This window comes from Crocodylus siamensis, chromosome 7 (genome assembly GCF_052110815.1).
Source record: "Crocodylus siamensis isolate JL-2025a chromosome 7, ASM5211081v1, whole genome shotgun sequence".
NCBI lineage: Eukaryota > Metazoa > Chordata > Crocodylia > Crocodylidae > Crocodylus > Crocodylus siamensis.
In genome coordinates, this window is record NC_143401.1 from 85927343 (window position 1) to 85954352 (window position 27010).

A 27010-nucleotide genomic window follows, 5' to 3' on the forward strand; every position below is an offset into this window, starting at 1 on the left:
TTACGACGTTGTCACTGGCACCGCAATGCACAATATCCCTAAAGCACAGCTATCTTACATGCATGGTTTGCTCTTTGTGGATGAAAAACTGCCCAGGGCAACATGTTACCCCAGGCATGAATGTGTTTTTCTATATGGGGTAACAATTTAGCCCAAGCCCATGTTAACTTGTTACCCCAATGCAATTTCTGTATAAATGACAGACCTAAACCTGTTTGGCCACTTTGGGTGGATGCACTTGAAAGGTCAGCATTCATTCACACCTCATTCGTGTCAGCTCCAGGTATCCATGATAACTAGTGGATGGCCATCCTCCACTCTGCTTTTGCAGAAGGTGTGGTAATCCCTTTTGCTAAGCACTGTGTTTGCAGGCTGCAAGGTCATCAAAACATCCTGCCCTTTGCCAAGAAAACCCCAAAACCCTTTGTCACACCCAAATCCACCTCTGCTCTCTTTTCTCCACCTCACCTGCCCCTTTCATAACATGCAAGCTAATTTGCCCTGCCTTTGTTGGAAGTGAGGACAAGGAGCAAAGGGACAACAGAGAAGAAAAAGAAACAACGGCATACAGTGATACCGCGTACACTGTGGAGTTCCCTTCAACGGTAAGGGCTTGACACCCCCCATGCCCCTTTTACCTGCTCTCAATAAGCCCCTGCCATGTGTGGTTTCCAAACAGCATCCACCCACACTTGGCTTGCCTGCAAAGGGTGGATGCTAGTCTCTGACTTCTGTGCCCAGGAGGAGAGGGTGCTACCTGCACTGCCATGGGGCAGGGCGAAATTGCTTCTGTGACAGCATAGGCGGACAGGCTTGTCTTTGTTATTTATATGCATTCACCAGTAATCATTTTTTTCCCTGCAGTCCAGGATGGGAAGGCAGCACATCTACAGTGCTGAAGCCTGTCTTGCACAGGTAAGCGGGGAGGACAGCGACACATCCACTGATGAAATTTTATCCCAAGGCAGTGAGGATGCTGTCTTTGTTCCAGACATGGGAGATTGTTCAGAGCAAAAAGATCATGTGTCTAGGGAAGCTTCATCCAGCTCAGATGAGGAGGAATTGGTGCCACAAGCAGAAGTGGACCAGCCTGGGCCGCCGTGGAGGACCGAGGACAGCTACAGCAGGATGTGGAGCAGAAGCAAGAGAAAGTAATGAAGACACAGAGCTGGAAAGGTTCTGCCTGTTTCTCACCAAGATATCCTGACTGTTATCATAAAAGAAACAAACAGAGTGGCAGAAAGAAGATTCAGGGAGTGGAATGACAGCCATCCTGAAAATAGAAAGGAGTGGAAAAGGCTGGACAAAACAGAGCCAAAAGCCTGCATTGGCCTCCTACTGCTGAGTGATCTGTACCACAGTGGTTATGCGGCACTGGAGGAGTTGTGGGAGCAACGCATCAGGCATCCTCGCTTCAATGCCACCATGAGTTGAAAACGATTCCATCAAATCACCAACTACCTGAGATTTGACAACAGACTGACACATGAGGAAAGAAGAGCTGTGGACAAGCTTGCTGCCTTCAGAGATATTTGGACACAATTTGTGGACCAGCTCAGGAAATGGTATATTCCAGGAATACTTCTGACGGTTGATGAGCAGCTTATTGCGTTCAGGGGTCACTGTCCCTTCAGATTTATATGCCCAGCAAGCCTGCCAAATATGGCTTGAAAATTTGGTGGTGCTGTGATGCAGCAACATCGTTCCCCCTGTCTGGAGACATCTACCTGGGCAAGCAACCAGAAGCTCCACACCAAGGTTATCTTGGCACCCAGGTCATTGAAAAACTGGTTCATCCCTGGTACAAGTCAAGAAGGAATATGTAGGTGACAATTCCTTCACGAGTACTGACCTGGCAGAAAGACTGCTGTAGCAAGACTTGACCTGTGTGGGTACAATTGGGAAAAACAAGGTTGATATCCCAAACGAAATGCAAGCAAATTGAAAAAGGGAAACTTTTTCATCCATTTTTGCTTTTGATGGGGGACTCACCCTAGTTTCCTATGTTCCAAAGAAGTCCAAAGTTATGCTGTCGCTGTCAAGCATGCACCATGACCCCTTTGTGGGTGGAGAGCAAAGACAGCTGGACATCATCCATGACTACAATAAAAATAAGGTTGGAGTAGATAACCTTGACCACTTAGTCCATATGACCACCTGCAGATGGAACATCAATAGGTTGGCCAATGACACTATTTTTCAATATGCTGGATGTGGCTGCCATTGCCAGCCTCATAATTTGGCTAGGCCAGAATTCAAACTGGAAGCAAAGATCACATTTAAGAAGACGGCGCCTTTTTTTGCAGGAGCTTGGACACCAGTAGATCAATGGACAAATAAAATGAAGAACTATAGATATACATATCCATGTAAGTCCATCAAGTCTGGTATGATGGCCCTAAATTACAAATTGCTACAATGCACACCAGTAGAACCTTCTGCAAGCATCAGTGGACATTGTGCTTTTTGTCCAAGGACAGATGACCGCAAAACTCAGAAATGAGGCGAAGATTTAAGCGATTTGCTTATGTGTACCATGGTACATCACTGCTGCTTTGTGATGAATGCAATATTTAGTTAAAACGGTTGGGAAATGTTTTTGGAAGTAATTGTTAGTTTGAAAACTGTGTGAACTGCAGACTTAGCAAATTGTTCATTCATGTGTTGAAACTCTAAAATAAAGTTAAATTTTGTTCATTGTTCTAGTTCAATCATATTTTGGTTTCAAATCATTATAAATACCCTTTCAAACAATCTGCATGTTTAATAAATATTTTTTGGTACACTTACACTGTCGTCATTGGTTCAATTTTGTTCATGCAGGTGGAGTAGCAAGTTACCCCATAAGACCAACAATGTTGAATTATTGGATAACAAGTCACCCCATGAGAACAACAACAGTTACGGTTTCATGAGAACGGATGAGGCTTAAGGTAGAAGGACAGCAGTATGCACCAGTTCAAGAAATGAAGAATGTAATTAGCAGGGCAAAAACACTAATCATTCTACTCCTATGACAAATACAATGGAATTTTAATGACTGTAAGTGCTTAGATTCTCTGTTGCAGATTGTGTTTGATATAAAGCACTGAATCAGCAAAAGCACAGTGCCCCTAATATGCATCAGTTACTGAATATCTACACTACTTCAGTGGATTTAAGCACCCAGATTTTCCATGGAGGCTCTCTGTCTGCTAATAACTAAGGCCTGCAATGGCCTTGTTTAACATGTATGGTGTGTTGGAAATGGAGTGCAAGCCCGCAGGCCATCGCAGTGCTGTATATCTAGTATACAGAGGACTCCAAAGCTTAACCAATATGCTGGATGCCGTAAGAATTCTAGGGTTCTTGGAGGAAATACTAGACATTAAAATTCAATAGTATGAACAAAGGAAATAAATGTATGGTGTCTTCAGTGCCAACATTTTAGTAAAATCCAAAATTACTGCCCTGAAGAAAAACTCAATAATTAGAGGTGGCATGACCATAAGCAGGCCAAAAACAAAAGAGGAAAAGTCCCCTGTTCTGGTCAAGTGTATTGTTGTTCTTTGTTGGAAAACAATTGTTGTAAAGGAGGCCTACTATATTTTAAATAATTGAACAGACTTTAGGATTTATTTTGATACTTCCAACTAACATAGCTTTAGGCAAAACAGAGTTTAAATCACAATGGACTTAGTTACTTGGAGCAATTTAAACTGGAAAGAACTTCAAGCATCACAAGCTAGCTTTTATGAAGCCCATTTGTCCCCACTGGGTCAGTCTGAAAATTATTAGCAGAAGATTTTATTAGCTTTGGCTGGGATCCACTTGGAGACTGTAATTGTGAGGGGTCTAATCCAAAACTCAATTAAATCACTGCTCTTGGATCATGGCCTTACAGATTTATACAAACTAGGTTTATCACACAATTAAACTAACAGTGACCTTTAGTAACATGCACATGCACTAACTTTTCACAACCACTCCATGCAGTCTTTCTTGAGAAAAAAAATATCTGGTCCATTTGCCATCCAGTAACAGTAGGAAATCATGATGAAACCTGCACACAACAGGAAGACTCATCATGGGACCTAAACATCAAGGCATTTTTTAGTTGACTCACAGCTGAATTTTGCAATGGCAATACTAATAAGTTCTAATTGTTGGACTAAGTTTTCACCAAAGTTTATAACAACATAGCAAAGCGCTAGGGGTTTAGAAAAATGCCATTTGATACTAGCAAGTATATGCTATAGACATCCTGTTCATAATTTGGAAAGAGTATATTATAAATAATCTTTGATTTCCCTTAAAATTATATAAATATGGCAATTTTATGCAGTTGCAGTATATGGATTAACTGAGATGCATCAAATTTTAGGAAGACATCAAACATTTATTGGCCTGATTCGTTACTGCTTCTGTATATAATTTAAGTAAGATAAATTGGAAAAGAAGCTACTTTAGAGGGAATACAGAGGTCACAAAGTATGGTTTTAGAGAGATGGAGTTGGAAGTAAGTTGCCTTAAATCTTACCTTTATAGTCTATATGTCTTATTTGAGAACTCTATCATGGATTACATCGTGCTCTGTTTTTTAAATACGCTTATGCTCCCCTTATTGCAGTAATGGGTGCCTCACAACTTTAACATATTCATTCAAAGCAGTATCCCCTTTTATAGATGGGAAACTAAGGGATAGATCCACAAAGGCACTTGGATGTTATGCTACTCATTATTGCAGACTGTTTTTAGATGCTACATTTTTCTAGCTTTATTCCAGACTACAGGCATCACTATATACACGTGGACATCTGTAGTCTGAATTAAAATTGGCTCCAGTCCAAATTAATTAATCCTCACTGTTTGAGGATTCAAGTTAATACAGACTAGGACAATCCAAACAAGGCAATTTATTAAACTGTATTAATTAGAAAGTGTATACAGCAGTTATCTAGTAGGGCTGTGCGAAACACCATCGTTTTGTTTCAATGTCCGTTTCACCGTTTCAAAGGGACGGTGTTTTGTTGCATCACTTCATTTGATTTCAGTTTGTTTTGAAGCAATGTCCCGTTTCATTTCATCAAAACTGTTTTGCTGTTTCGATGTTTCGCCCATAGGCTATAATGGGGAGTCGTGAAAATGCCTAAAACTTTGTCATTCCTCGCCTGATTTGGATGAAAATTGAAGGGATGGACTCTCTCTATGCCTGAAGAAGGGTGCTTGTGCCCAAAAGCTTACAGAGAACGTTTTTTTCAACTATTTAGTTAGTTTATAAAAGATTTATCCAAAGACCCTTGTCTGCCTATGTCCTTAGACCAACACGGCTACAACCAGCAACCTTATGGGATAGGAAGGAGCATTCATTCTTCTGTTGTATGACTCAAGGTTCCTGGGCTGGAATCCATAAGAGGGAATAGGGCTGGGTTCCCCAATATGCCTCACAGGAGAAATAGGAGCCAAAAACTAGGGCACCTCAGCCTTGGCAAGGAACCTGGGGCCATCTGGACACTGAGGAAATAATTTGATCTTTCAGTTACCTTAATGGAATGGGCCCTACGTTAACCAGGGACAATGAATTGTGAGTGATAGGACTGCTATGCCACCCACCCATCCATCCCCGGCCATAGGAGATTCCCTGGGTGCTGGCCGGACTCATCTTTTCACATGGTGTGACATCTATTTCCCCACTCTCTGTGAAAATGTGCGCATTACCTTTCTCTTGCATTCCCTTGGAATCCAGACATCTTTCCCTGACCCCTTTCCTTGAAAATGAACTATTTATCTTAAACCTTTAAGCATATTTTTTATCTCCTTTTTGTTTTACATTTTGGCCTAGACACAAGACAAGTTAGCAGAGGGTGTTAAATTACATCAGTTTATATCCAGTTAACACTGGAGCAGGCAGGTGGCAACAGGTGCTGCTACAGCACTTTGCTACTGGGTGGTGGGAAAGTTGAAAATAGCATATTTACTTTAAGCAAATGACTACCCCAGAATAGAAGTAGACATTGACACCTATACTGTTTTAGTTTTACTCTTGACTTTTTTTCCCGGGTAAAATTCTCCATCCGTTCCTAGTAAGTTCATGTAACTCTGCTTGCCTGTTCCTTTTTTCCAGTAATATAAGGGTGGGTTATGTTACTAGGGATAAAGGTTGTTATATTACTATACATGCATTGTGTGTCCAGTCCATCTGTATCTTGAGTGTCTCCGTTCATTTTACGCAAAACCTCCTGCTAAGAAGTCCAGTTGTCTATATAGTGTCAAGTGCCAGTGCCTTCATAATGCTATTCCCTCCTCCACTTCACCAGATGTAGCCCCAAATTCTTCCTTGTCTATCATTTTTGCAAGACTAGCCAAACACCCAGAAAGTAGTATTGCAGAGGGAGTCAGAAGTGCACTGTATAAATGGCATCCTGTGCCCCACTACAGATAGCTCCCTGATGCACCCCTAGGAGCTCATTTGTTTTTTTCATGGCTGTATCACTTTGGTGGCTTCTGGCCCACCTCTATTTAATAGGAATATGCAATATGATATAGCTATTGATTGCATGCTACAGTGCTTTTTTTTCCATGGGACTCCTGCCTCCTTCAGTAACAAAAATAACCTAGTCTGTGGATCAGGGTCATGCAAGTGAAGGAGATTGTTTTCTCTGGCCCTCTTGTCCAGAGGTTGGAAAACTGTAATGAAGGAGGCAGGGAATTTTAGTATGGAAAAGATACCAAGTCACAGCTTTTCACAGATGATCACTAATTTTGTGTTTCTTGTTTTCTGGCTGGCTGCCTCAGGACCAAGGGCCCAGAAACACTGAGTACTCACAACTACAAATGAAGTCAATGGGAGCAGTGCTTAGAAGACCGGAAGTGATAAGTAATGCTGAGTACTCTGAAAAATCAAACCATAAGCATCTCAAATTGGGCACCAAAAATTAGTGGATACCTTTGACCTTAATCTCACTGTGCCTCAGCTCTCCAGATGTTAAACAGTTGTATTAATACCCATTAATCTCATGAGAGAGGTTGTGCAGCATTGAGATACTATGCTAATGAATGCTTAGAAAAGCCCATAATTATGCCTTTATAGCAGACTTTGAATAATGAACAAAGCACGTGGAAAAGTAAAAATCTTCAGTCACTAGTTGTGATGTGATCGTTGTCCATTCTGTACACTAATTGTCCAGTGGGAAGAATGGGAGGAAATATGGGACCGTGTAATTAAAAACTATACCATAATGCACAGCAGGAGGAGGCTGAATTAACGTTCCATAGGTCACCATAGTTCTGGCATCTCCTAACTTTACTGTAGTGACTTGTGTCTACTGTATGCATAATTTAAATGTAAAAAGTAACCGGAGATTGTCATTGACCCCAATTGTGCAAATGATTTAGTTCCCTCAGCTCATATGGAAGTCAGTATGCTTGCCTCTCACAGAGACTGAATCCAAAGTTGCACAAATGGCAAACAGTACACTTCAGACTGATGAGCCAGTGGCATTGTTGTCTGAAGAGTAAGAGCTTGATTAATAAATTTAGGAGTAATGATGCTGTTGATCCGTGTTCAAGCAGACATCAAGATGTCAGGGAGCTTGAGAATGTCATGATGTATTATCTGGAAATGCCTGTTCTGACAGTTCTGATCGACGTGAGCTGGCATGCAATAAGTTTGCCTTCAAGGCCTTCCTTTAGAAGGGTACATTTTGTCAGATTCCTTTGAACCCATCCATCTGTGCCTCCTTATTGGAGCACTTTCTTTTAAGACCTTAACTTATCATTCCTGGGGGCCACTTTCTGTATGCAGGTATAAGGTACAGCACCCGTTCGTGTTTTGCAGCATTCCGGGGGTATAGACAAAGCCAAAAATAGGAGGTGTTAACAGCCAAGGGTGAGAATTTTGTTTGTAAATCAAAGCAAAGTGTTAGAGTTACTAACCTGTGGGAGCCAGCAGAAAGCTGGTACCATCAGCACCCATAGAAAATAATTACAGTTATTTAGCAGAAAGCCTGGAATAATATACCTGTAAGTATCTGTCTGAGAAATATTTATAGTAAATAATGCTTATGCTTATAAACCCATGCGTCGCACCAAATTTGACCAAAAGCTGGAGTGCACTTGTATAAATCAAAGCAGCACTGAAATCAGTAATATTGCTCCCTGTTTCCGATAGAAATGAGAGAAAATTATGATTCACTGGTTAGGGATGTAAACTTAAGCTCCTGAGATGAAGCTCCCCAGATTTAGACAAAGCTCCGATCTGGCTCTGCACTAGACCGCGGCAAATTCAGGAAGCATTGCTAATTTCAACTGCAAAGGGTGTACCTCCCCGTATATTGGCATGCCGGCTGCTACCGAACTTCAGAAGGTAAAAAGTTAACGTATCAACTTAGGGCCAAATATTTATGCTGAGAAGGCAGGTTAATCAACCACTTAACATCCTGTATTACCCCTGGCAAGTAATGACATTACACTTCAATCAGCCATGTCTCCCTCCCGCTCTCTCTCTCTCTTTTTTTTTTTTAAACAAGCCTCAAGAAAGATTTTGAAAAGATAACCATTTCCCCCCCGCTGTTTTTTCCCCTCTAACTTGTATCAGTTGCATATGATTTATTTTTTTAATGTGTTAGGACCAGCTTAATACTGTATGCCCAGGAAAATCTTGGGACTCCAGTGAAAGATTTTCTCACCACAGTATTGTTAAGAACACCACCTTTGCTAAGCACAGGAGCAGTGCAACATTGGGTATTTTGTTAATACTTCTTTCATTTGTACAATAGATATAGTGTTTTAGTAGAGTGCCTGACACAGTATTCTTGCAGTTACTTTTGGCCACTTAATATGGCTGAGGTAGTGAATATTGATCAGGGTTACCTACTCAACACAAATATTTTACTGACAATCTGCAAACTTTTTACTGACAACCAAACTTAATGTACTGGTGTATGTTTTTACTGCCATATTTTATATAATTTAAATGTAACCTTGGGCCAAGCCCTGAACAAGGACTGGGTTCAAATTTAGGGGTTTAATGTCAACCATAGAAAAATGTTTTGGCTAAATTTGAAAAACTTGTTGACTGTCAGCAAAAAAAAAATGTCTTGGGTTGGCAACCCTGCTTGATTTTTAGCAATGTTGTTATGCGTTGGTGCCCCCACCCCACGATTCGCTTACCATCACACCCCAGTACCTCTGACTACACCTCACACTGTGCTGCCACCCGCAGCCTACCCCTCAGCTTTACACTCATGGGTCCCACTCCTGTCCCAGAATGGACCCCCCAAAAAGGACTGCAATATGCCTACCTGTAACCCAGCAAGCGATGGGATGCTGCAGCTCCAGCAGTACATGACTGCAGGAGTGGGGAGGGAGCTAAAAAGAAGTGAGCCAGAAAGCCCTAAGGCTTTCAGGGTCCTGTACTCCTGTTCAGACACCAGGTGGTGCTGCTGTGCTCTGTCTGTCCTTCTGACTAGGGATCTTCAATCAAGCTCCCAGTTGCTTAGTTTTATATAGACAGCTCAATTTTTGTGGATTTTCAGGACAGGAATTTTTAGCCTTATTTTTTATGGTCTGCCCATGAATTTATGAACAGCTGACAGCACTGGTGGTAGGGGGGAATCGTATCTCCAGCAGCAATTGTTGTAGTTCCATTATTAGCCTAACTAAAAGAACCCTGAAAAATTGCCAAAGGCAATGGTACAATTGTACAATGGTTAATAAAATGCTGGCATTCTTAGTCAGCCAAAAGTAAAGCAGCTCCAATGTAAGAGCTAATTTTCTGTGTAATTTATTTTCAGGTACTGTTTGCATTGGAACAGTTGGCCAATATTCTGTATAAGAACAATCTTCAAATATCTGAAGGATGATTATAAAGAAGATGGAGATAGGCATATCTGTGGCCATAGGGGACAGGGCTAGTAGCAATGGCGTTAAGCTGCAGCAGAAGAAATTTAGTATGCAGATTAGGAAGAACTTTCTGACTAGGAGAGTGGTCAAGCATTGAAACGGGCCACACAGAAATTGTGGAAAATCCATCCCTGGAAATTTTCAAGAGCAAACTGGACAGACACTTGGCTGTGGTGATTTAGTCAGGAATTATCCTGTCTTGAGCAGAGGGCTAGACTAGATGACTTTGTGGGTTCCCTTCCACCCCTCTTTCCTATGATCCAAAAACAACATTTCTACATTTAACATGTTACCTGATAATATTTAAAAACATTGTTAAATATAAAAATAATGTAACAATTTTTTTTACCCCTAAGTGCGTAAAGTTGCTGTTATCGAATAGTATTCCTTTAAGTCGCACTGCGATTAAAACAAGAAATCTTTCTCCTCTTCCTGTGGTATTGCTTAAATACTGTCAGCCTATATAGTGCTTATCTTTTATCAGGACCTTTAGGTTGTAGAATATCAGACTACAGACATAACAGACCTGTTTTCTTTTTTCTTTTCATGCTGTAAAGACCATTCTCTTTCCTTTGTGGTAAACTCCATCACCTGTTTATTCCTTTTGTTAAAGTAAGGTTAAAGAAAAGTTTTTGCTTAAATATATAATTAAACTCTAGGCTCAAGTCTTGCTAAAACATTTAACTTTATGTACCAAGAGCTCCCCATTGAAATCAGGGCCTTGAGTAGCCATGGAGAAATGAGTTTATACTTCCTGTTGCATTAGCGGGGCTCCATTTTGTCCTGCAAATAGTTGCACTCATACAGCTCATTATTTTGCAATGAAATAACGCGCTCATTTTGCAGTTTGTAACACGTTCAAGATTTTAACATCATATAATGAAAGGCTAGTATCATTACCACAATGAGCTGAATAAATACTTTAAAATTTAAATTTATTTTACTGGTACATTGGTGAAGAAATTCATGCAACATTCAAATGGAAAATAAGTTTTGATTCTTTTAGAAATAAACGTAAATGGCATGCAGCTTAGCACAGTTTCCTTGATGTGACAACTGAGAGATCAAAAGGTGGTTTTGCTTATCTTGCGTGCACTGAGACACTGTTCTCTTTGATCTTGAATAGAATTTATATCTTTCATTTTGTGATCGTTTAACATAGTTCAAACCTGAAATGGAATATATAATGCCATAGAATATGAGTTTAGGTGTTTTCAGTGGATCAAACACATGGAGATTCTCCGGAAACTGTATGGGTGTGGTTGAGAAATCTGTTATCGTCTCTGAGAGCATGTTTTTCCTTTTCAAGAAGGCTGTAGTGTTGCAGTTTGTCAACTGTGCTTATTAAACCAGTTGTGCAACTTTCGATTTCGAGGAGCTCTGATACTTAAGTTTCCTGCTTGCCCCGCCTGGGCTCAGTGCACAAGATCAATTACACAGCTTTACGCAAGGTGGAAGGATGCAGACGCGATTAAAATTCCACAATCACTATCATTTCATTAGCAGCTCAGCGTATGACATGATGAAAGTGATGCCATCGGACAATCCTCCTGCTTAATCGGAGCTAGAAAAAAAATTCTCAGAGCATGTCAGGGAGAATTTCCATTTCTACTTCAGTGGATTCTGTGGACGGGCACAAACCAGCAATTCTGTATCCTGACGTTCCAGCGCTTGGGGAAGCTTGGATCGAAATCTGAATTGAAATTTTGTGACTGAACTCACTCTCTAACAAATGCCCCTTTTCAGAATCCGTTCCGTTATACTGAACAGCTGTGAGCCATGTGACAGATTGCTCTTCAAAGAACTGAATATATATCTCATGTCAGAATTACATGCTGCGCATTTTGGACTGTGCTTGGACACTGCAGCACCTTTTGAGAAGCCAAAGTGTTGCCTCCCTTTGGAAAATACGGAAGTCAAATGTCACACACTCCCAATACCTGGGGGAAAGGAAAGTAAACGAGTATCTTGGGATGCCGCCGCCTAGTCTGTTTTTGTAGGAAATGTCCATACTACAGCCTCTGCAACTCAGTACAAAATATACTCAAGCATTTAATGGTGAATTAGGACTCTGAGAAAAGGCAGGAGTGTTAAAAGTGATTGAAGGTCTTCTGTTAACCAACACTGTAAGTGTTAACTACTGCATTTGTTAGGCCTGCTTTTAGCTCAGCTTGTTTACGGACAATCATAAGTAAGAGATATAAGGGACATTTTTCTGACACGCCAGCTGAATGCCGGTTAACTGCACCATTAAACACAAGCACATGTCTATACTTACTGTCCACCCTCTCAACCACGACAGTGCAGACTGAATGTCATGCCTAAACAATTAAGCTGACTTCGGTGCATTGCACATCCCGCTGACAAATACTGCTGTTGCAACTTAGTTTGCTCTAGAAGAAAAGCTACCTCTTAAAAACAGTCACTTGATGTGTTTACCTAAACATCTAAACTGTTTAGAGACGTTGAGAGTGGTAAATTATTCTACAATATCGGTTGTTACAAGACTGCGAGTTTCCTGGGTTTCAGTGCCACATTGAAACAAAGCACTTGTGATCATTTGCCATTTGGCCATAATGTCACTTTCCATTTAACAGAAAGGTGTTTCTCAGATGTCATGTGAGCATCAATATTGGATTTCTGAGTGTGATTAACACTCAGGTTACAGATGGATCTAAAAAGTTTGCTGGGCTGGCATGTATGAAACCCTTAAGGAGGTCTTTGATGTTCTCCTAAATGTTTAGAGATTTTGACACCTCATTCTCTTGACATTTTTGATGTTAAAAAACTTGAAGACTCTCTCCACAAATCCATATCAATCAGTTGCCATGAATAGAAAATCCTGCCATAGCAAAGTAATAACAGCAATTGCAATATCATCTTGAAGACATGTTAGTGTGACACCCAGTGAGATTTTCCTGTCTCCCATTAATCAGCAAAACAGCAGGTTGATGAGTACAGTATGAATGTCATGAAAAATCCACAATGCAGTTCTTAAGATATGGAGCCAAATTCTATTTTCATTTAGGCTGATAAAATCCAAAATAATTCCATCACCTGGAGAATTGAATTACTTTATGTTTATACTGGCTTAATTGAGATCAGAATCAGATCCATAATTGAGATGAAATACAAGAAACTAATATGTTTCAGAATTACTGTTGGATCAGTCTGGAAAAAAGTCACGGAGACACTGGAATATTTTGAAAATTGCATTTTTCACTAAGACTATAATGTAACAACTTAGGACTCCATTTACAACTAACTCATCCGTCACTAAAATTTATTCAGGCATGAACCATAGCATAGAGGGGGGAAAAAAACTGTAAATGCTGATATTAAAATGGAAGCAACATGCTTTAGTGGCAATCAGATGGCATGACAGATCATGTTATTACAAAAGAAAAAGTCCTTGCAGTATTGCAGGTATTAATGGACTCTGGTTTCCGTATCGCTGTTGCACGCTACATTCTGATTTTATTTCCACTGATGTAAACAGACCTGGGGTAAGTTCACCAGTGTCTTTGATATTCCTTTGAATTTTTACACTAGGTGAAAATGAGATCAGAATCCTGCCCACAGAGTGCTTGGCCTACAAGGTTACACAGATGGGGCTAACTGCATTTTAGTCATTATGCTTAATTGGACGAATGGCCTTCAAAGCTGTCAATAAATTGTGTGTTCACAGCACGATAATTAATAACGCCATTTCCTCTTGGAAGACGTATCATTAGCCATTATGTCTTGAAACATGATGTTGATGCCTTTTTATTCAGAGAGGTAATTGCTGGTTAAAGAAAAGGGGGCACGGCTTACCCACCAATTCTCCACAAGTGCTATCATCTTTGAAACTGGAATCTCACAAACTCTATCGTTTCGAATTTGCAATGAAGGTATATTTTCTCATGGCAAATGAATTTGTTATTGAAAGAAATCCTTATTTTTCTGTATGGCAATAAGCAATGCCTGGCTTAAGAGGCAAGAATCTCAAACTCAAAAGCAGCATCTGAGTTATTTGAACATCTACGTTCTTTAGAGTTACAGTACTGTACCATCTAATGAAAGCTGCTTGAGAGAACTTGTGAGCGCACCGTGACAAGTCATCAGATACTTGTTTACAGCATGGACCGAATCAAACGCGAACACGGAAGAACCTACTCCGCTGCAGTATTTGTTCTCTAAATCAAAGGGATAAAATAGAGGGTTTGGCATTTGGCACGCATAGCTACATTCTGTGTTCTCCAGAGGCTCAAACTAAGGGGCAACGAATAGGGGGAATGTCATTATTACTCTTGTTAAAATAATTAACTTTAAATGCTGTGAAGCAAAGTGGAAATTTTTGACACGATCAAATTAATGGGGACAGATATGTGTGTGTTTGGTGTTTATTAATAGTTCAAAATGTGTGGGGGGTTTTAATTAAAAAAGTAACAAGAATTTGGTTCAGAAATAATTTGCTAAGAATAGCACAGCCTTTTCTAGGCTACAGTATTCCAAAGTTGCATGTACATTCAGTTTGTTCTGGTATGTATGTAGTCCTTAAATTCAAATATAGTGTTTAGTTGTCTCAGAGAATAGTTTATTTCTCTCTTATGTATATTGGGAATTTTACACAGGTACAAGTAACAATATGTTCTGTAATACGATAGTAACGTAGTCAGGATGGGGCTGGCAGTCTGGCAACTTCTGCATTCACACTTCCATTCAGAGACCAAATGAGTCTGACAGTAATCAGGGCCTTAATTTCTGCTTCAGAAGAAGTAAAGAGCCATAATATGGATCCAGATTCAGCACCTCTCTTGGAAGCGAATGAATAAGCAATCACAAGGGAAGGATTCAGCTAGATTAACCCTCTATCCAAGTTGACCAAATGCTTGTACAAACTTTCTTTCTCCGTGCTCGTCATCCTGACCATATGTGGAGCTAAACTGTGCAGAAGTTTTCATAATTTTGATTATAATACATGCATCTCTGCCAATCAGAGGTGTAATAATGTGACCAGGCACCCAGGGCAGCTGCCACCCACAGGGGCAGTGGCGACTTTTGGCATGCTACTGGGATGATTTTTTTCAAAGAACAGAGCCTTTTTTGTACACGGGTAGTTCCACAGAGGTCACTTGATCCAAAAACATTTTGGCACGAATAAGTCAAGCCAGAAAATGATTTTATGCACAATGATATGGTGAACATGGAATGACCAAGGGGCTTCTATAGTAATAACTATAACCATTTTGGTGTCACATATCTGAAGATACCCATAGCATGCAGGAGTTAGTCTGACAAAGGTGTGAATGGAAGGAAGGTGGCCCAAATTATGTGCCTACACAGTGGTTGAGCACAAAAGGAAAGGAAGAGTGCAATTTGGTTTCTTCTTTTTGCATTCTTGCATTATAATCCCAACAAACTGTAGTTACCGTAGCTAGGTACAGACATTCAAAAAGCCCAAGGAGGAATCAGTCTAAGTTACGCGGTTTTCTGTAAGATTGATAGCAAACAGAACACACGTTTGCCCTTTGGTGCGGGATGCAAATCTTAGACCGGGTTCTGCCGTTTTTAAACCGGTCTATGTGTGTTGACTCTTTGTTATGGGTATAGACCGGTTTTGTGTGCCAAACTTCTGCTCTGTTACGGGTATAGACCAGTTTCCACTTACTTAGACCATTAAAAGTGTAATGTCTATATCTGGCCTGCGTTCCCTTCACCAAAGGAATTGCTCCCTCCATGTGGTGGAAGCTGTCCCAAAGAGAGCATAAAGAAGTCAACCCCACCGCTCCATGACTGCTCCTCTAGGGCACTTCTACATGTGCGCTGGGGGTGGGGGTGGGGGACAGCACTTTAATTAGAGCCGCTCTCAGAGCACCACAGCATCTCACATAGCAGCGTCCCCATCCTTCAAAATCTCAGCGGGGTGCTTGAACTAAAGTTCATTCAATGAGCTTTAGTCAAAGCACCCTCACCACCATTTTAAAGCGTGGAGACACTGATACACGAGACATGCTGGAGCGCAAGCAGACTCGATTACAGCACATTGGAGCAGCCTCCATGCTCATGTACTGGCACCCCTATGCTTCCCTGTAGCTAAACTGTCTGGGTACCCCATGAAAGCCACCCTGCCTGCTGGCTAGCTAGAGAAGTCATTTTGCAGCCCACAAGCAGAGATTGATTTATCCTGAGGTCAAGGGAGCAGTGCAGTAACCCACTGCAGGACTCCAGTGGAATAATGCAACTGGGCCTTGTCAGAGCGTCAGAGAAGCAACTTCCAACAACACAACTCTAACAGAAACTAGGCAAAGGGTGCTCACATGAATAACCATTTGCACCCATGCAACTTCATCGTGAATATAACTTTCAGATTATTGTCCCACAGCTGCTTTAGTCAAAGACATGCATGTCAGCTTTGCTCCTGCTCTCTTTAATCAGTGGCAAACTTCCGCCTACCATAACAGAAGGGGATCTGGATCCTTGACCCTCGACAACTTACAAAACTTTAAATGTCACAAGCTTTCCGGTTAATAAATCGAATTGTCATATATTGCAAATGTCATCACAAAACACGTTGTTTATTTATGTAGAGGTAGCTTATAACGATGTATTTGATGATTCATGTCTAACTACATTGCAGAAATGAGATGCATGTTGCAAGCCCTTCTGTAGAAGGTGTTGCTTGCTGATGGTCACAAATCATAGCTCTAAACAGCGTGCTGGACTTCCAAACAGTTTAGCCAAATGGTAACTTCTTTTTACGTGTTTCCTTAACAGAACATGTGCTGATTATCACTGTTGCTCAAATATTATTATGAAAGAGCAGCCAGAAGCCTGTGGGTATTTGGTGCCAAATATGAAACTTATGAATCACTTAAGACCACCTTGTGAGCCATGCCGTGCACCTGCACAGAAGGGCAAAGGGAACCGAAGCATTCTCTTGTTTCCTTGTGCTCCCGACCTGTATCACAGGTAGCTGTAGCAGGGCAAGAGTTGCTTTTCAGGACTACTGCTTCCTTCCCCGTACGCTGGCAGAGAGCGGGAGGGCAGCAGTGGGGAAGAGGCAGAGTCACCGCTCAGCCCTCCCCAAAGCAGCAGTTGGCAGAGCTGAGACAGAGCCCCAGCACAAGTAACCTGAGCTAGATACAAATCTCATACAGATTACTTCCCTCTCCTGAAACAAAGGAGAACCATAGACTACATTGTGATTCTGAGTCACAATCTGGTTCCTAGTCTGCTTCTGGGGTTGCTCAAATATGGGCTGTCCTTGGCTTGCAGTTTGTGACAGTCGCAGATGGAGACTTGTTTTTAACAGCCCCTGAATCTACAACATTCACGAGTGCTTAATTTTTTCCTATCAAGAGCTTATTGCAATAATAATATTACAGTGCCTGCGTAAGTATTTACAGCATCAGGAGCTTCAAGATTATTTTATAAAGCCCCTGTTAATAAGCACTCATTTTATAGCTGTTTATCAGTAATTTTTTTTTTTTTTGCTTTGTGCATTTTATATAAAAATGTGTGTTGCTGGGATGCTCACCTGTAAATTTCCTCCATAACGCCGTAAATCTGTTTGCACAAGCTTATTCAAAAGATACAAACTTTTTTTTTGTAATACTTGAACACCAAGTTCAGTGTTCATGTGCGGCTATTCTACATATCTATGCTGTGACAACCAGTTAAGTTCTTCTGTGTGCTAAAGTTAAGCAAACCAATAATAGTTGCATCATAATAGTTTGAAGTTCAAGACAGTTCTTGTCTTTTCTTTCAGGCCTAAGCCAGGCTGATAAAATCAGAAACTTTTCAATCCTTTGGATTTAAAGTAGAAAAAGAGAGACTAAATTTAGACATGGATGCCTCTTACTCAGCCTACTGACCCTGAACCAAGTGATTGTAGGTCGCACTGACAAGAGCTCCATTGTCCTTTTCATTAATCAGACCCACTGAGCCAGGTAAATCTTTAGGCAAGATGAATGGGCAGCATTTTTACAAAGTAAAATAATTCACCTGACTTTGGATGTGTTTCTCTTTAATTAGTTTGATGAGCACAGGTTTTGAGGCCTTGTCAAACACCCGGTATTAGCTTATGATACTGACCCAGGGAATGAAGTACCGCAGAGGTAAGGGAACAGACAGGTGAAACTAGCCGAATAAGAGACCTTTTCTGTTGAAGCCTTTTCTCGCGATGAAAAGAATCATTACCACAATGATACTTCTAATTATACTGTCATTAGGATACCACTATGGCTGGCTGTGGTGCATGAAGCCCTGCCGGCTTCAACGTGATCCAAAAAGGGTTGAGGCATGAAAAATGGCATAAGGCTGAAAAAAAATGTAATTATGTTAAAAGATCAGAGTTTGGGGAGAGAAGTTAATATTTCAAAGTTAAATCAAAATGTTCCCTATATAAATTAACTGCTTTTCAGCTTCTTACTCAGTTCAAGCATATTTACAGATCACTGGCAAAAAAAAGGGGGGGGAGAAATCTGACTGGTTGAAAAAGGGTATGGCCATCTCTTTCATTGCAAAAGAAATCCAACTGTGTCAGCATAATAATGTATCTTTCCTGCTCAGAAAAAGGGAAATGACATACTTCACACCCTTATCATTTAGAAATGATATAACTGTACCCTAAGAACCTCTCTATGGGTAGCTGGTGTTATTTGAAGTTTATAGTAGTAAGCTGTTGAAGGACTGAAAAGACATATTGGTAATGTCTTAAACTATACAGGGGCAAGGATATCATTTATTGGACCAACTGCATCTGACCTGACCTGACTGGAAAAAGAATTTGCTGCATTTGAAAGCTTTCTAAATCTATCTCAGTCATGCAGTTGGTCCAATAAAAATATCATCCGCAAAAATCTTTGCCTTGAACTATACAGTTATTTTCAATGCAAGATTCATCTATTAACTGAAAACATGTATTATGTGGTGTTATATCTTTTAAATTGTTAATGGCCCTAAAGTGTAACCTCAAGCTAAAGCCCCTCTGTTTGGTTTGAAGACTTGGAGTTAAACATATACTGATACTTTTGAGGGCTTTACTGATACTTTTGAGGGCTTCAAAAACTCTAGGGTTTTGCTTTCTGGATGCTGTTCAGATCCAGCCCAAAATTATAAAAAAATATGCAATGCAGGCTTCTCTGATGATACTCCTGCCATCTAGTGCTAAAATGTTGGTAGATTTTGAATTGCAACCCTAGACTGGCCTGGGACTTTACATTAAAATCAATCTGGGTTTTGGTTCCTCCAATTCGATCAATATATTTTCCTTTATGTTTCCTATAATATTAGACTAAGTTCGTTTTTAACTCCACAAGGACACATGCGACGGTCTTGTGGTACGTCACTCTACACCTTAAACAACATATTAAGGTCGGCTCCATGGATTCAACGAGGCTGACTTCTGTTTTGCCTGCTCTCCATGTTGACTCCTCCTGCAAATGAAGTGCTGAATAAGGTAAGGCTGGCTGAAAAACAAAAAAGACCCATTCCATGTCACAAAAAGTCGAGTTTTCAAAAAATGTTTTCTTTTCAATATGGCAAGAAAAACACATACATGTTTCATGGGACAACTCACCAGCCAGCCCCCCACCTCCCTCTGAACCTCACTCCTAAATACCCCATAGTCCAGTGGGTAGAGGAGGCACCTGGCAGGTGGTCGAACCAGGTTCACGTCCATACTGTACTGATTTAAAACTGGTCCTTGGGCCTGGGCCTGTCACATCCTCAACAAGTGCTCTCTAACCCTAACCCTTGCACTGTTTGAGGATGGGATTTTCTGTGTTTTGTCTCTGCACTGTTTGAGGATGGGATTTTCTGTGTTTTGTCTCTGTCTTCACATTTCCTTGCAGAGGTTCCTTTCTGGACTTGAGCATTTTTCCTGACAAAACATTTTGATGAGATGACATTGTTTGATGGGAGGCAAAAAAATGACCAGTGCTACTGCTGGCAGGGTGAATGAGAGTTGTGAAAATCTCATTAGCCAATTAGCCCGAGAGCTGGAAAAAAGTAGGATGGAATCAGAGCAAGGAGCGAAAGGTGAATTCAGTCAAAGAAACACACACGCAAAACACCCTTATTCTTCTGTTGTGCTGCAGTGGCTTTTGGGGGATATTGCACCAGTCCGCAGAGCACAAAGTGTCAACGTAGTGGCTTCACAATATATATGGGTGCCTGGACATGAGTGCAGAGGTTGCTCTGATATATTGTGAAGCCACTACATCGACACTTGGGTAATTACCATGCTCCGGCAGCCTCCTGCGTCTTGTGCATCAACATCCCTGCACTTCAAAATGGTGGTGGGAGCACTTGAACTAAAGCAGGTCAACCAAGCTTTAGTTCAAGCACCCCTGCCGCCAGTTTGAAGCTGATACACAAGACACTGGGACGCTTTAATTAGAGTGGCTCCCGGAGCCTCCCCCGGACCACATGTAAAAGTGTCCTCTAACATGAAGATGCGGCAGTGATGACTGCAGTTCCCTGGAGCTCTTCTTTGATGACTAAATAGTTATTAGGACTTCAGGACTTAAATACCCACTGGTAATTGGTCAGCAGACTTTGACCTAAAGCATTAATAAAATGAAAGGAAATAATTCAAATGCTTTTCTCTTGTACCCCATGCTGCTTTTATTCCATGTTCACACAGCTTAGCCTAAAAAACAATATCCATTCTTATATCAAGAATTGCAAGTGGCATAGTCTGAACAAAAACTATCTGGCAACATCTTTCTGATGGGTTGAATTCAATTAATGAGATCACAAAGCACATAATGAAACTGTATTTATGTCTAAAATCCATTGTTATAATGACAAGTCATTTAAAATGACCAGAGTTTTGATTCCAAGTTCAGTGGCAGCAGGATTAGATCCTATGTCAGAAGTAACTCCGCATAAACTGGTGGAATTACACTGGTTTTGGGTTTCCTTGAGCGAACTTGGAATATGGTCCTCTATGTGCCACATTTCAATATTTTGAATTTCCACTCTGTCCAAAAGCACACAAACCTAAAAGTCCACCATCCCTTACTCAATTTTTTCAAGGCCTTTGGGAAAGCGCTCTGTGGGTGAGGGTAGCAAAAAAAAAATTCAGTTGAATAGAGTTAATACTGAACTCAGAAAGTCAATAGGCCTGAATCTCCTCTTACACTGTTGTACTCCTGCTTTTCTTCCATGCAAGCCAAGCGTGCAAAAATCATGACTTATTTGCAATCAAAACATCAAGATTTTGCCATTAGATGGTGCAGTATCTGATGGAATCTTGTATATTCTACAGCCCTGAAAAAATGGACTGATTTGTACTTGGAATAATTTCTTTCTGAGTTGGCCAAGTAGCCTGTGCCAAAATCTGTAGGCTACCACTGCACAAAATCCAGGGAACGCTTCCTGTTGGACTCAATCTTACATTCCAAAAAAGCCCGGAAGGGAGAAAGCTCTGGTAAAGCCTGGTATTTTCATATCACATCATTGCTTAATGATCATCACAGTCATTTTTAAATGTTTCTTAAACATTCTAATATAATACCTCTTTTTGTCAAATTAGTACCCGTGTTTTTTAAAAGCTTAATGAACAAATATGCAGTCTTTATGCGCTGTATTTATGGTAGTTTTAGTCATAAATAAAGTGAATCCGTAGAAAATGATAACTTTGTGCTTTACATAGAGCATGTTGGAAATGGCTGTCTGTTCCTATAGTTAAAGATGTTCAAAACCCAAGAAAATAGCAGCACTCATATCCCTTAAAATGTTGTTTTATTTTTTTTTCTTATTACATTGGGCTGCAGGGATTTTTATGATATTTTTCCAGACTAGTCCTGTTTTTAGTGTGAACCATTAGTAAACTGATTTTTAAGTATGTACAAGAATTATAATGCTGCTTTTCATGGACTGGAAGTTTAATGAAGGGAAAAAAACACCCTGTACAACCATTATTTTTTCTGTTCGGTTTGTGAATGGAACATATATTATAGCTGCTTTTCTCTGAATTAATGTTCCTGATTTTCAACATTTTGGGGGGTTATGTTACATTTAATCTCTCTACAAAGTAAGAGTTTAATAATAATTAAAAAAAAGTTCTTCCTGATTATGTTGGGATAGCTTTTCTATTAAAATATATTGTGTATAGTGCCCACTAATGATTATGTTTTGAGACAGTTTTTTTTTTCTTCCAAAGGAAGGGATGATTCTAAAATTTACTGTTAGTATAATTAGAGACCTGAAATGTACGGTTGTTCACTGAAAACTATATCTTGGAGCTCTTTTGCAATACAAGTTAATTAACTAGATTTAGATATTTGCAAGATGATATATTTAATGGGATTACTGCTCATATAATGTTCTCGGTGACTGATTTGGAATCTAAGCTCAAGGAACAGAATACTGAATTTCCAGCTCTTTGAGAGTTAATGTTGTGTAAAAGAAAAGTACAATTTGAACCTTATTGTTCATGAATAGCTAAGTTATTCAGGTGAAATAGAGCTGGTTCCTATAAGGGCTACCCCGGGCAGATGCATGAGCAGGAGTGCGCAGAAACAGACATTCCTGCAAGTGCTCGGGCTACAGATATACCCACACCTGAACCCCTGGCAAGTTCAAGGCAATTGTGTATCTCATCAAAATATAATGGCCCATTATTCAGAGCCTGTCTCCCAAGTGAGATCAATTAGATGCTTTGGTCTACAGCCTTAAAGATAAACACCCATGTTTTAGTTTGTTTAGAACGAGAATGAAGCCATATGACCATGCCACATCCGTTGGCTGGCTGCTGTGATACTATCACATTTTCAATCTACTCCTTAATGTGTTCATTCAAAATATTTATCATTATTTTAATAGCACTGGGTGGAAAGTTAAGTAATTGCTCTGGAGAGAATACTGTAGCACAAAGAGAACATTTCAGTATTGCAATAAATCATGAATTAGTGTCCATCTTCTTTTTTAAGGCAAATATATTTCTACAGGTCAATTTAGCTCACTGTATTTTAGTTTCACTCCTAACACAGGATATCTCTAATGAATATGATAATTTGAATCTTCTGATCACAGAACCACTTTTAAAGGAAATTTCAACATTTTGTGTTTAAATGCTATTAAGTGTTTCAATATTAGCTCAGTCAAACAGCCGTTAGATTTGGGAAAATTTATATTCTGTGTTGGTGGATGACTCTGTAATTTTATAGTGCTTTGTTTTACAATATTTTTTAAAGTACTTGATAAGTAAACGGCGATTTATGGTTAACTTCACGTATTTTAAAATGTAACTCGTTTTCAAAAGCTCTGACAAGCTCCAATTTCTGAAGTCTTTGTTTGGAAACACCTTTTTCCTTTAAACATCTGAAAAATAGGCAAGGAAAGCATTCTTTAGATTTGATCAATTAGTCCAGAAAGATGGCCTAAAATCCTGTACGTATTTACCTGACAGGGCATTTATACAAGGATGGTGGGAGTTTGTTCTAAGTGTTTTCCTTTTTAATTTGACATTTCCTTTGAATTACCTTTCTACCATTACGTGACTGTTTATGTACATGATTGCTTGCTGTCATGAAAAGAAGTTATTGGCATGAGCTTGGGATGGCAACATTATGTGAAAGTGAGAAGGCAGCGAGTGAGTCATGCCAAACCGATCTTCCTCCCATGTATTTTCCTTATGCTGTATATTTTGCAAGATAATTATTTTAGAAATATCTAGTTCTAGCTGCTTTAGAACTCAAACAAACTGAAGTTATTACATTAGCTTTAGTTCTTGCTTCATTATAATTTTTTAAAAACATTTCTGATCCTCTTTTTGTGACCCAAAAGTAAGCTATGTACCTTAGTATTCTGAATGCCATACTGACTAGACCATGATGGGGGAGATGCATTACATTTCAATTACAATTTCATGTATATTTTTAAAACCACATAAAAATTGTCCTGTAGTTTTTGTTTTATTTTTATTTTTTGGTAGCTGTAACCTTTTGGTTTTAAGGTACAATAATTTTTGACTTGTTGGGGCTCAAACCAGAAATCCTATGCCTTTGTAAGGGGGGGATTCTAACTCCTTTCCAGTGCTACCAAGTTACTATTTCCACCCTGGCTGGTCACCGGTACAGGGCTGAATGTTATTTGTACTGGGCCGAACGCCAGTATAATTGTGACGGAAATACCATACTTGGGGGGAAGAAGGAAATGTTTCTCATATGGTTTCTCAATTTATCCCATGGATATCACCACCACATACATGGTATAAATAATAATGACAATTAGACAGCAACTTTCATCCAAAGATCACAAGGCACTCTACAACTTTACAAACCAGATTATATACTATATATGTATGGCTGTTGTCCCTCACTTTGAACACAGCCAGTTCAAAAGTGGAAGCCAGCAGACATTCAACAGTGCATAGTAATATTAATAACTTATGGCCAGCAGTGAAGGCTACTGTGTTCAACTAAACATACCAGGAGAAATTTAGGTGGTCTGAATGTAATTACCCAGTTCTAATTTGTCAAGGATGCTCGAACAAATCATCCTAATGCTCTTTTTTGGTATAAGGAAGCAATGTTCTACCGTCTTCATTTTAATGTTACAGTTAGAGGTAGTCGGTAGAGAATGACATAGCATTTACATGTAGATCCAGATTAACTGAGAGTTGAGGACCGAATCAGGTCAAGGGTTGGGATTCTGATCCAGTAGCTGGTTCTGTTTGGGAGATTTCCACTATTGAGGTCTGCAGAAAGTTGCTCATGCAGAAGGTCAGTAGTAGCACACGGCATGTCAGAAATGATTCCCATTTGTTATTAGGCACTGCCCAAGTGAGTCCCTAATAACAACACCAAGTTACAGCTGGTTGGCGAAACATTTAGGGAAGCACATGCTGTGAGAATATGCAGTTCAGTCAAATACTAAATGCTTCATGGAATCAGTTAGGTTTTGCCAGAATTTTGTTTTGGAAGAAGCCTGTCAAAATATATCAGCGTGACATATTGGGATAAAATATTTTGATTTTGTTTTTGTTCTGAAAATAACTTTTATACAAAATGGAATACAAAATAGAACAAGTAGAAATTGAAACAAAGTGGAACAAAACCTTTTGTTTAATCCAAAACTTGTCTCAGATTTTCCTTCACAGAGAATTCAAAATGTTTTAATTGAATACCGAAATAGAGTAAAGCCCTATTCTGAAATTTCAAAATCCTTTTATGCGAGAGGCAAAGATTTCCCAAGGTGATATCTTGTATTGGACCTACTGCATAAATGAAATATCCAAAGAAAGATATCGGCCTAAGAAACCCTTGTCCTTCTCATAATTCCTGGATTATGATGGCTACAAAATCACTCTAATGCTACCTCTATGAGACAGAACTTCTATCCTGTAAACAGATCTTCATAAAATATTTGTGTTTTAGACTTTGGGATTATCAAGTCTCTCTCCAAAGGTTAATCTGGGCCCTTCAATAACATAGAGCAGATACAGGAGGGGATATGATAGAGATCCATAAAATCACGAAGGGTAAGGACAATGTGAATAGTAGTCTGCTATTCACCAAGTCCCAGAATACTAGAATTAGGGGGCATCCACTGAGATTATCAGGAGACAGGTTTAAAACCAACAAGAGAGAGTCTTTTTTTGAAACAGCACATAGTTAAATTGTGGAACTCATTGCCACAGGAGGTCGTAGAGGCAGATAACATAGCCAAGTTCAAAAAGGGATTAGACAAATTAATAGATGATAAACCCATTGATAACTATCAAAAAGAACAGTCAGAAATGTCCCCCCGGCATCTCTAAACTAATGATGGACTACTCAAGGCATACCCACTCTGATATGTATGCCTACTTTATATATACCCCAGCCATATGCTTTCTCTCTAAGTCATCCACTACTGCCACCATCCAAGGCAGGATCCAAGGCTAGATGGACCATTGGTCTGAGCCAGTGTGGCACTTACTAAATTCTTACGGCTTGTTTCAAGCTCTTTCTAATAAAATAAGGAAACCATAATGGCCCAGACCCACAGCTGTTGGAAATTTGGTGTAGTTCTGTTGAGCTGCCTGTTTATCTGACTTACTGATTTTGTAGCTACCTTTTAATCTCATATTTCCTAGCTACAGCTACAGCTATATATGGGGTAGAGCATCACAGATCCCAAAAAGACATCATTATTTTCCAAAACTCTTTACTCTGAGAAATAAATGCTAACAATAACACCAAGCAAATACAAAATGATGTCATAGCATTATTTAAAACCATTCTACAGTGCTCATACTGTATTTATATTGAAGATTTACCAAGTACAGCAGGGTTTCAATTTGCATGAAAATGGACCAGATCACTAATAGAAGATAGCCAAACTCTCCTGTAATGAGTGAGGTTAGAAAGAGATTGGTATAAAATGACAGCATTTCTCAGCACAGATGTAGTGTATACTGTGATTTTTTTTTTTTTTTTAAAGGCAGCATTTAACTTCACTATGGACCTGATCTGAAGCTCCTTGTTGCCTTCAGTGGTCTCTGGATTGGGCCTGAGAGCAGCCACACATTCATCATTTCAATGTTTCCGTTACTGCCCAACCATAACATGCAAATCACGGGTACATCATGAATGCAGTTGGCAACCATTGGAAAACAGCTTTTCCCAAAATGAGATTCTGTGGACAGCCTTTTTTTCTTTTTTTCCAAGCAAATGGCTTTACTGATTTTGGAGCAAATAAGTTTTCAAATAATGAGACTGCAACTCGGTCCCTAGCCAAGGCGAGCAAGCACACGTTAACTCATTCAGAAAGAGGATGAAAAGCTCACATTCAGGATGCATTAATCTGAAAACAAGTGTACTTTTGTGTCTAGGGAGTATTATTTTCATTGCCATCAATTTAGTACATAGATAGACTGTGATTCTAGCTTCACTATCGGGTTGCTCCACAGGCTGAGACCCCTCACCAGGCCACTCTATTTAATTTAGACTAATCTAAAGCTAAGTGAAACTTGGTATCCTCTCTGATTTCTCCCTATCATCATGAACACTGTGACTTCCCCTTCCCCTAAATGACCTGCTCTGAGCTTCTGGGGGGCTGCGATACAGGTCGCAGAGAAAAGTGACCTCACAGAGAAAAGGTAAAAATAACTGGTTTTTCAAATCTGCTAACTGCTTATTAACTGAAG

General features: G+C 39.8%; 1 protein-coding gene across 1 annotated transcript in view; it reads left to right on the top strand.

Annotated features, from left to right (window-relative positions):
* Window positions 1–27010, top strand: part of RAB11FIP2 (RAB11 family interacting protein 2) — a 111795-nt gene that overhangs the window by 60958 nt on the left and 23827 nt on the right. Inside the window, exon 6 of the transcript XR_016443496.1 lies at window positions 19162–19327. The gene's annotated coding sequence lies outside the window, so the exon portion shown is untranslated. The remainder of the gene's footprint in view (window positions 1–19161; window positions 19328–27010) is intronic.